Source organism: Agelaius tricolor, unplaced genomic scaffold (genome assembly GCF_023055355.1).
Source record: "Agelaius tricolor isolate 1412-34295 unplaced genomic scaffold, bAgeTri1.0.p SCAF_3, whole genome shotgun sequence".
Taxonomy (NCBI): domain Eukaryota; kingdom Metazoa; phylum Chordata; class Aves; order Passeriformes; family Icteridae; genus Agelaius; species Agelaius tricolor.
In genome coordinates this window covers 7,523,877-7,533,878 of record NW_027269263.1, presented here as the reverse complement: position 1 = coordinate 7,533,878, position 10,002 = coordinate 7,523,877, and positions in this window count along the sequence as shown.

Below are 10,002 nucleotides of genomic sequence, written 5' to 3'. Positions count from 1 at the left end.
GCATGTGTAGATAGTTATTTTTCAAGCTACCCTCATTAAGACAGCAAAAGTCAGTTGGAAATGGTTTCCCTCCCCTTCCTCTCCATCTGTTATCTAAGTATTTCACCTAAGCCCCAGGAGACTGAGGGGTAGTGCTGGAAAATTCCCCTCTGCTTGAAGGTGTAGATTTCACCCTCTGCCAAATAAAATTTTAAAAAATAGTGATTTTTAAAAAATCGACTTCACCCTGTACATCTGGATTGAGGATCTTAGCAGAAACTTCATTGGGATGCAGAGTTCTAGTGGCCTGCTATTGCACTCACAGCAGCTGGAATTGCAGACCCTAATTTGGAGTTGCAATGTAATGCCGTAAAGGCAAATGCTTATTTGGGTTTGGTTACAGCCCTTCAGCTTTCACAACATCTGTCCCCACCCACACAGGGCCAGTTTCATCTTACAAAAGTGGGGGTAAGCCCTGTTACCTGTATCCTTGTGTCAGGAGACATTTGCAGGACCTACATTTCCAGACTCTGTTCTGGCAATGATCCTTCTAGATGAATTCCTGTCCCCTTCAAGGCTTAACTTCAGCAAGCTGCTTGTCATTTCTCAGGCAGTTCCCCTTCCAGCCAGCCCTGACCCTTGGCATCACTGCTCCTCTGAGGTCCTTGGAGCACCCCACACTCCCAGCACTCACTCAGGGCTCAGCACGAGCAGAGAGCTCAGTCCTGCAGCCTGGGGACCCTGTTTAATATGGCACAGCAAACCCTTCTGATCTCACCAGCACTTTCTTAACAAGGGGCCCTTCAGCACTCAAAAAAGAAAATAAAGTAAAAAGAAAAAAAAAAGTCCCACCAAACATTAAAAGCAAACAAACAAACAACTTCCTTGAAATTTTAATAGCTCACTTAGTGGTGGTGACAGATGTCGGATTGACAGCGCTGCAGAAGACAGCTTTCAGTGGAGCATGCACAGGTCCTGCTGGGGCACTGATAGTCCTTTTTGCCTCCTGTGCCACCCCCAGACCTCCCCTCATGAATGCAACACGGTGCTGAAGCCATCACCTGGAGAGACCACCTTGAAGGACAGTGTAATCCCCATGCCAAATTAATGCTTAGGTTCCTGGCTGACACTGCCAAGAGAGGTGCCAGTCCTGATGGTCTTTTTAATGTAGATACCTGCCACCCACTGAGAGCCAGACTGAGAGACCATCAATTCATAAATTTATTCTATTTATTTTATGACATCACATCAATTAAACTTCTATTCCAAAACCTCAGGTTGTAGCTGAAAATACCTCTAGGCAATACCTTCACATTTAAATTAAAAAAATATCTCACTTCATCTGGCTTCTTCTGTTCCTCCTTCCCCCTCATTGTGGCTCGGAAATGACATACAACAGATGAAGGAGTGTGGAAACAAACTGAAAATCACCATTTTAGACATTATCCCAGCAGGTGTGCATGTTTTTCTTGGAACTTATGAGAAGCAGTAAATACTGCAAACTCACCTCTGCCCATCTTGCTGCAAACAGTGGCCAGCTTATAAACACCATCCCATTGCCACTGGTGGCAGTGGACATGGCCATCAGAACCCACTGCGGGAGACTCTAAAGAGCTAACACCTTCTAGTATTGGCTCCCATTGATGCTTTAAATTTTTCATTAAACTTTTGGGATTTTTTTTTAAATTTTCTCTGTTTGAATTAGCCAGCAGCAGAGCAAATCTCATGGAAAAGTAATGGTTTGGGGGGCCCTTTCAATTCAGATGCGAATCACTTGGCCTAAATAAGCAGCCTGTCACTGCTGAATTTCATTACTCATTTCCTGCCATTAAATTAAATGAGATTAATAAATAGAAACTGAAAGACAATTGGCCAAATTCAGCCCTCCAGTGAAACTCATCCCCAGACAAAGCTGTGAAGGGAGCCCAGCCATTCACTGTACGTGATGTGGGGTATTTCTTGCACCTTTTAGAGATGCTCAAGCAGAGTGGGATTTCTCAATTCCATTTGTCCCAGGTAGGCATCCCAGCCTGACAGAAAGCACTGCTGGACACCAGACAGGTTTTGATATAAATGGGAAGAGAATCCAGACCCACAGCAGAAGGGAGACTGATTAATGACATTTCAATGAGACTCTAATGCACAGAGAGGAGAAAACATCCACAAAGAGAAGCCCCAAGCAGCCTACACAGCCTTTGAGGCTGTTTTCTCTGCCAGGGGATGCTGTTCCCCACACCCCATTAGTGCCCATCCCTCTGAGGTGCTGAGCAGAAGCTGTCCCCCACACTCTGGCACACTCTGAGAGAAGAGAACCGTTTGGTTGAGCAAAGGGAGAGAGTGAGAAAAGCTGAAAGAGGAATCAAAATCGGTCTGCAGTTGCCACTTTGCCCCAAACCTGGTCCTGTAGTGCCTGGGCATGGTGAGACAGACGAGACTGTTATTGTAGTGGGAGCTGGCAGCAGCCCCTGGATGGGAGTTGCTCAATGCTTTCCATCCTAAGATTCTTTCAATCAATTTTTGAATAACGTTAACACCTCCATTGTTTGTCTTTGAAATCTGGCACAAGTGGGGATTGCCCCAGGGCCAGTGTCATGCCTTTCACTGGTACTGTTAATAAATTCAAATTTGGACAAATAACAGAGGTGTTGAAAATCATCATTTTTTTTTTCCTTTGTATTTTCCAGAACCCAGAGTTATTTTGGCAAGTAGCAAACACCCCCAGAGATTTGCTGTGTCTGCCTTCGTGCTGCACCCTGAACATCTCCATGCATGGCAATGCTTTGGGCTGGTAGAGGCAAAATTCCTCTGCCAGTCCACCAAGGGGGCTTGGTATAATAGCCACAGGATTACAACAGCAAGTGTGGGGTCATGGAATGGTGGCAGGAAACAAGGAAGGAAGAGCAAGTCACTGGGATGAGGTGTCTGGAGTGTGGGAGCTGTTGACAAAGAAAAGAAAGTTGAATGAAAGGAAGAGGGAGGGTTACAAGCAGATATGTAATAAAGGCATCACTTAAAAGTAAAATTAAGAACCAGAACTCACTGTACATCGCCCTCAAATGTCCAGCTCACACAGGGAATGATGTTTTGTACTGAACTGGATGACCTCTTTCTGTCTCGTGACACTCAGTTGAAAATTGCTTGCATTGTTAGGCCTGCAGGTCACTTGTTATCAATGGGGCATGATAAATGGCTGTTTAGAGTAGAGCTTTTTTTGTGACATCTATTAATTAAATGCCTGTAACTAATGAGAAATTGCATGCATATAGCTAATGAGAGAAGGCTGCAGTTTTAGTTTCCATTGTACGGCTTCCAAAGGTGGAGAACCAACAAATTCACAATTGCCTTCTGTAAATTGAAATATTGCAGACCTCAATGGCAGGAAAACATTACTATTTTGTCACAGGAACCCTGTGTCCATCTGGAAAATGAGGCAGCTCCTGGTTCCCCTGAAGATGTGACAACTTGAACTAAATACACCAAATTAATCTGGACTTAATGCACAAAGTGTTGGAGAAAAAAATGGCGGGGGAAGAGGAGGGAAAACCAGCACAGCTCCTAAGGTCAGGCACGTGGTCATAGTTCATTTATTTCTGTGCTGAGGACTCTCAGAGCAGCAACAGAGGGTGATGAGCAGCACAAGGTTACCAGAAATCAGTGAACTGAGGCCCTGTCGCTGCTGGAAGGTGGAAGCAACAGCAAACCCACAAGGCATCAGGAAGAAAAGCCTGTGCTTAAGGAAATGGGAGCAGAGCTGCAGTCTGGTCTGCTCTGGGCTAGGCAGAGCTGCAGTCTGGTCTGCTCTGGGCTAGGCAGAGCTGCTGCTTTTGGGCTGAGCACCCCAGCTCAGCCCTGGGGACAGACACCCACCTCCTGCCCAAGAGCAGTTCTGTATCCTTTGTCTTCCCAGCATCCCAACAGGAGCTGTGGTTGTGCTGGGAGGGCTCCCAGCTCTCTGGCAGGCAGTGCTTGTCTGCTGCTGCCTTCAAACCTCGCGAGCTGCCGGCCTGAGCTGCGCCTGTGTCGCAGATAACAGGAGCTGCCGTGACTGAGCGCTACCGCCAGCCCTGCTGGGGCTGCTCAGGTGTGGCTGCAGCAAGGTTTTGCTGTTGTTCAGCAGAAGCTGAGCTCAAAACGCTCCAACACGGCAGGAGTAACAGCAGCCTGCTCTGGCAGGGGACAGGAAAGCACAATTCCCATGGTTTCCGTGTCATCTCGAGACCCATTTGTGTAAAAATCTCAAACTCGGCACGTTGGAGCAGCAGATAGTCGAAGGCCATCTTGAGAGGACTTCTGAACTTCCATGATCCATCTAACTAAAGGGAAGAATTCTGCAAAGAAGGGTCTGGAAAATAAAAATTCCCATTCTGGCTGAGACTATTAGGATTACCTCTGGGAATTATTGTTTACTCACTTTCCAGCAATGCCTGTAGATTAATTATTTCAAGACAATGTTCCAATTTTTTTCCCAAGAAGCTCTGTTAATGTAACCTTCCTTAACTACTCTTTTGATCCATGTATACCAATAAAAAGCTACACAAAGATTTGAGGAGGTAGAGGAAAGCTCTTTTGATACCTAAAGTTCCACAGTTCCTGTAGGCAAAAATAATGTTCATGTCCCACTCAAACTTCCCTCAAGGTACTGCATTTAATTTTGCTGCAGCTTTTGAAGGGTGTTATGTTCTCTTCCTGTGTGCATTTTCATGAAATATTATGGAGTACTGACATGCAGTGTTGAAATGCTTTGGTACCATACTGTGTTAAGAATTAATAAAGTTATAGTATCTGGGGGTAATGTAGAGACATCAAAGCTAATAGAAGTCATTCCCTGGGTTTTAAAGCAAACTCATGTTAAGATCTCCAAGGTATGTTTTAAGTCTGTATGGTATTTGGGAAAGCCCCTGAAGGAAGATGCTCCATAAGGAAGAAAACTCATTACAAAGTGTAGATGTTCTTACAGGATAAATTATTCTTCAAGAATAGAATGTATAATGTAATTCTTGTAGAATTGTGTACAACAAAATTTTTAGAAATCTTCACACACTTTGTTAAAACACCCATTAATCACAGTTTCACAATCTAACACGACAGTAATTTTTCTAAAATTTTTAATTAATAGTTTCCTACTTTCCATTTAGCAGTCTGAGCACAGCGGGAGAACTGAATCAGTAATGACATGGAAATAATGCTCAAATAAATATATTTAACTTTAAGGAAAGGGCTTGTTCATGTCTGCACCAAAAGGAGAATGATTAATACTTCAGCTATTGTTTGAATACCTAAAGGGCATCAACTACTATTTTCCCATTAAAGCCAGCACTGACTCAGCGTGTGGTTGCATGAGGTGTTTCTTTTTGGATGTGTCAACTGAAAAGGAGCCTGATGCAACTGCAGCCCAGCTCTGAAGTCAGAGCAAATGGAAAGAGGCACGTAGTCAGGGCCTGATGGTGCTGAGAAAAATATGGTAAAAATAGATTTATTTTTCTGTCAGCCTGCTTCGCCATTAAATGCCAGTTTGGTTTTAAGGTTTTATTATTTAATCCTGAATTACAGTCACACCTGTTAGTCTTCTCACTCACCAGTGCTGTGCACTGCTAGGTGTGTGGCACCCTGGGAGAAACCAGGAAAACCTCACAATGGATGCTTTCTAGGTGCAGACTGCAGTTTACACAAGCACAGTTTAGCATTTCGGATCGTAAAAGTTCATTTCAAGTGGATTGACTGAGAGAAAGGACTTTCAGCTCCCTCCAGTACACATTGGTTGCTGTGGTGAATGTTTCTTTACCACAAGATGCAGTCCCAGACATGAGGTTTCATAACCCTTTGCCAACCCTTTCTCACTAACCAGATCAGTCCTGGGCCCTCTCCTTCTCTACACATTTTTAATCTTCAATTTTCTGTTGCTTAAAACTTTCCCAAACTAATCCACTTCAGGAAGAAACACCCTGTGCCCGCTTTCTACCACTAGAGAATTTCCTCCCTAGCTGGGTTTCTATCTGAGCAAATCTCATTTATTTATATCTGCACTCTGAACTCATACACCTCCCATCCATTCCAAGGAAGGTCTTACACTCACACAGCTAAAAATCACCACCCAAGCTGCACCTTTGGCATGTGGACACATGGAAAGGTTCCTGAGTCTCCTGCTGATGTGAATAATGGCATCAAATAATAGCATTGCAGTTATAGCTGCAGATTTCAAAGGGCATCTCATGGAGGTGGTGTAACAGATATCCACCCTAAGGAGACAGAAGCTGGGAATCAAATTTATAACATGAATTGAGCAATAGGTGAAATTCTGTCAGATTCTCAGAAGTGGAGCGAGCATAAACACCACACCTTGATTGTTTACCTCCAAGAGGTCCTTCCTAGACAGGAGGGTTTCCTGTTTCATCCCAGACTTACTATTGCTTGCAAATAGATCTATATATAAATATATATAATGTGTGTAACAAGTATAAGCATATGTACACATATCTCCATATATACTATACACATGCAAAATATATAATAAACATATTTTTTATATTATATTTAAAGCACAGCCCATCTAGACCCACGTGTATATGACAAATCACATTTTCTTTTCCTGTGTAACAGTCCCATAAATGCAGAGGATTTAGGACTGAGCACCCTGAAGCAGAGGATTCCATTCCATGCCCAGATCTCTGTGATAAGTGGGCTTCTCAAGAAAGCTGAGCTTTCCCCCAGCAAGAGACAGATTAAAATGCTGAACATGGCTTTTTTTTTTCCTCTAGCCAGACCACAAAACCCTTTCTCAAGGAAGAATGACCTCATATTTTATTAACCCCAGCACAAAGCCAGTGAGCTCACACACACACACACACATATATATATATATACATATATGCAACCACACACCCAAGAAAAAACTGAAACACTAAGTTTTAAAAACAGGACTTCCAAGGAGAAGTTAGTAAACACAGATTCTGGAATCTAAGTTCCTTATAAAGGTAATGCCTGACAATGGTCCTTCTAGAGCTTTAAAAAACAGGAATTTGCAGACATATTGTATACTTTTCCATTTCCTTTGCTTTGTCATCTTTGGATCTAACAGGCAAATAAGTAAAAAATACAGCTTTTTCTTCTTATTGGATTGCTTAGAGGGGAAAAGCAATTTGAGATTTTCTTTACAAACACTCCCATAGGACAGAATACACAGAAACTCTGTGGGACCAGAAGCACTAAAGCTGCACACAAACCCTGCAGAACAGCAGTGAGTAGCTGGACATTGCCACAGAAATTAAATCCTATAAAAATGTGAGGAAAAGCAAGATGAGTTCTGCATATTCTTTCAAGGTGTATTTGCACCCTTCAGAATAATTTCCTAATTCTGATTGTCCTTTGATAATTATGACACAGCAGAAATGGAAAAGATGCAGGGCATAAGTCTGCTGAGAAAAACACCTTAAATTAAAGCAAGGCTTGCACAGGGAGATAAAGGAAAAGGACTACAACTTCCCTGCTGGAAAAAGAGATGACAGAAGAGAAATATAATAGCATCTATAAAATTCTGAATGGCAAAGAGAAGATGAGCAGAAAACTACTGTTCCCCTTTTCTCATGACATAAAACATGAGGGAGAATTCTGTTCCCTCCATATAAAAAACAAACAAAAGGAAGTACTTTCTTCGCACTACATAATAATTAAACTGTGGAAGTCAACCACAGGATGTTGTGGAGGCCAGCCCTTTAACCAAGTCCAGAAAATGTTTGAGTAGAAGTCAGGAAAAATAAGTTTTATTGGTGGTGCAATGCATCTACCAGTCCCTCTCTAAATCAGCAATTATTGAGAGACAGGAGAATTTAATTAGGAGATGACTCACTTTATATTAATGTCTGTGTCTACTGTTGGGTCCTGCCACAGGAAATCCAAAGGTTTAGCTACACCTTGGTGCTGCACCTTGATTCTGATTAACAGGATGATTTTCAGGCTCTTTGAAGACTTTAAATGTCAAGGTTGGTGTGGGTGTAGGTCCTATGAAATAATGCACATACACAGACAACTACCACATTTGCCTTTTATTTTCATGAGAATGTAACACCCTCAAATCAGTGCAGAGATGAAGGGAGCATACATGTTAACATGAAACCAGCAAAATGCATATGAGACAGGGTCAATTTTGCCCTTAGTGTCTACCCAGTCTCACAGCTGGCTTGCTTTTGGCCCATGCTCCTGTTTTAGTGTATGACTGCTCATTTTAAAGGGAGTTCTGGTAGGAATATGCTCACTGTGGTTTCTAGCATGGATTTCATAACCATAGCATCATCAAACCATTGGTTTTTTTTATGAAATTGAGGAATACATAGTGAAGTCTGGCACAGGGACTGTGTGATTTCAATGTTCATTGACGAAGCTAACACTGTCTGAGGCCAGGCAAGCATCAGAAGTTTTCCATGTAGTCCTGCAAATGCCTTTCAATCCTTAGGCAGATTCCAACCCTTTTAATATTTTAGCCCCTGCTGTGCTTGGTTCTGAAGCAGAACAGCTCAGCTGTCCTTACCTTGAGCACGTGGGTCCCCCTCTCCTGGGATGTTTGTACTCCCAGGGTGCTTTGTATTCTGCTGGGTCCAGTGCACAGCTCTGGCTCCCAGCACAGTTTTTGTTCCTCTTCTCCTCCTTCCTCCAAAGTATGGATTTTGTAGCATCTGTGGAAACCCACGTCTACTTCATGTAGCCTTGTTGTTCTTTAGGTATCAAGGTTAAGAAACCAAATTCCTGTAATCCTACACAGGATGTCAGCCTGACTCTGGTGAGATGAAAATTGCCAGCCAGGGCACAACTGAAGGGGCGTGCAAATGTCCCAAACTCATGGCTCATTCCTAACAAATCCTACTGCTGTTTTCATAGGATTCCCATAGATTTTCGAGGATCAACATTATTTCTGGAGTGCAGGCTACCTAAGCAAGGATTCTATATGAAAAATGGGAGTGATAAGTGGTAATTTTTTAATTGCATTCCTTTGAATTTCTGGAAGCAGACCTTGTTTATGATCTTCTCATTTGCATTGTTCCTTGAAATGTTGGGAAGTTTTCTGCCAGCCTGTAATCCCTAGTAGCTGCTCATATTTAAAACCTGTCACACTCCTGACATGTTGGGAAGTATCTCAGCCCAGTATAATATTTGGCTTTCAAATTTTTATTTTGCAACAAGAGGACCAACAGTCTCGATCAGCAAGAGCAACTTTGGTTATTAGAGTTTGGACACGACCTTGGCTTGCTAATGCCAGAGAAATACAAGAGCCTTCTTTCATGCTCTTAATGAAATCATTAATTATGTCAGCAGCTCAAACGATACATCTCCAAACACTTTACATTACTTTGCAAAAGGGTAGTCACATAGAAATTGTAGGGGGAAAAAAATATTCTTAACTTCTAAATTCATAAATTCTAATAATAAATAGAATTCTGGTTCCAGGCATTTGTATAGTCATTTTCTCTGATCCTCCCTCCTCTTCTGTCATACTGTGTCTGGGGATTCTGTTATTGCTTGTGGGGAAAAAAATGAAACTGAACAATGTATCCATATACTGTTGCCTTGTTGCAACCTAAATGAACTTCCTGAGCCTGAAAATTTGGCATGCATCTGATTAGCAAAGAAACCATCTCAATAGACTTCTTTCTTTATAGCTAAGAATTTGCTGTACCTTACTGTGACCCTTGCTATATTTCCTATCATTACTAAATAGCTGTTTTGATTAAATAGTCAACTTGTTGACAATGTTATAAATAACAATTAAATTATTTATCTTTCAGGATTTAAGTAGACACAGCTTCATGCTTTAAAACAGCCTCCATTACATAAATGAGCTTTTATAGATGAAAAATAAAACCAGATTCCAACTGCTAAAGTCAAAAGAAGTCTTGGGGAAAACTGTTTCCAATCACAGACCTACAATAATGCTCCTTGTGCAGTAGTACACTTGGGGGGACAGAGAACTTTTGGAGTAAAGCAAAGACTGACATTCAGATTGGCTTTGTTAATTTCCCACATAAAATATAAAAT